The sequence below is a fragment of the Fulmarus glacialis genome, unplaced genomic scaffold, assembly GCF_000690835.1.
Source record: "Fulmarus glacialis isolate BGI_N327 unplaced genomic scaffold, ASM69083v1 scaffold22126, whole genome shotgun sequence".
Lineage (NCBI taxonomy): Eukaryota > Metazoa > Chordata > Aves > Procellariiformes > Procellariidae > Fulmarus > Fulmarus glacialis.
The window spans coordinates 1,669-2,669 of record NW_009219026.1 but is presented as its reverse complement, the minus strand read 5'-3'; positions in this window follow the sequence as shown (position 1 = coordinate 2,669).

The following is a 1,001-nucleotide window of genomic DNA, read 5'->3' as shown; positions in this document are numbered from 1 at the left end:
CGTCTGGGGAGGGGAACCCAGCGCTCCCCAGCTCCAGGAGCCGGCACTGGGCCCTCCTCCAGACCCCTCATCCTCTGGCTGGTGGGGATGGCAGCTGGCATTCCCGCTGTGCCTGTGCCGCGCTGGGAGGGGAGGCAGGGTCGGAGCTGCGCAGAGCAAGAGGCAGAGGAATGAGCCCTCTGAAAATCAGAGGGGTGCCCACAGACACCAGGAAGAGAGATGGCGAGGGGCCAGCAGGCAGGGTCTTCCAGGCCTCTTCCACAGCATGGCTCAGGGGTGAAACAAGCAGCTCCAAGTTTACAGAAAGGTGTTTAAGGTGTTTTATGAAACACTACACTATATTTAGTCAGAGAGATTCGTTAGTATCAGATAATGTTACAAAACCCTTGACCAAGAGGAAATCCCCAACCACGCAGCAGTCCTACTCCTGCGACGGGCCGTCTCTACCGGAACCAAAGCGTTAATGAAGTTAGCGCTGATTGGGGAGAATGCCGATGGTGACTGAACCACAGCGATGAGCGAGGTCTCCCAACGCCGCCCCCGCCACGTCCCGCAGGACACAGCCTGCCACGTCCCAACGTGATGGGCTGCAGAGCTGCTGGTGTTGGAGTTGCTCTTGCTGGCGAGGGGGGACAGGGAGCTCACCCAGCCTGAGAGCAACGCCCAAGAGCCAGGGCTTGTTTGCTCTTCTCGGTATTTTTTCCTCCCCCACCCCATGCGTGTAAAGCCTTTGCTCTCTACCTCACCGCAGCTTTGTTTGCACTGCTGTGACCCCCAGCATCCCTCCTGCCTCCCCCAGCACACGAGCTGTTGACGAGGGAGGGCGGGTTCCCCTTTCTGAGGAATTGAGAGCAGCTGCCATAACCAGACAAACAACTCCTCTGCTCCAGACCGCGGGCTGCACTGCCAGCAGCGGAGATTGCCACCCTCTGGATCTGCTGCCTCCTAACAAGCAGGCTCGCTCCACTAACTGGAGGGCACTGCAACAAGGCAAGACCACC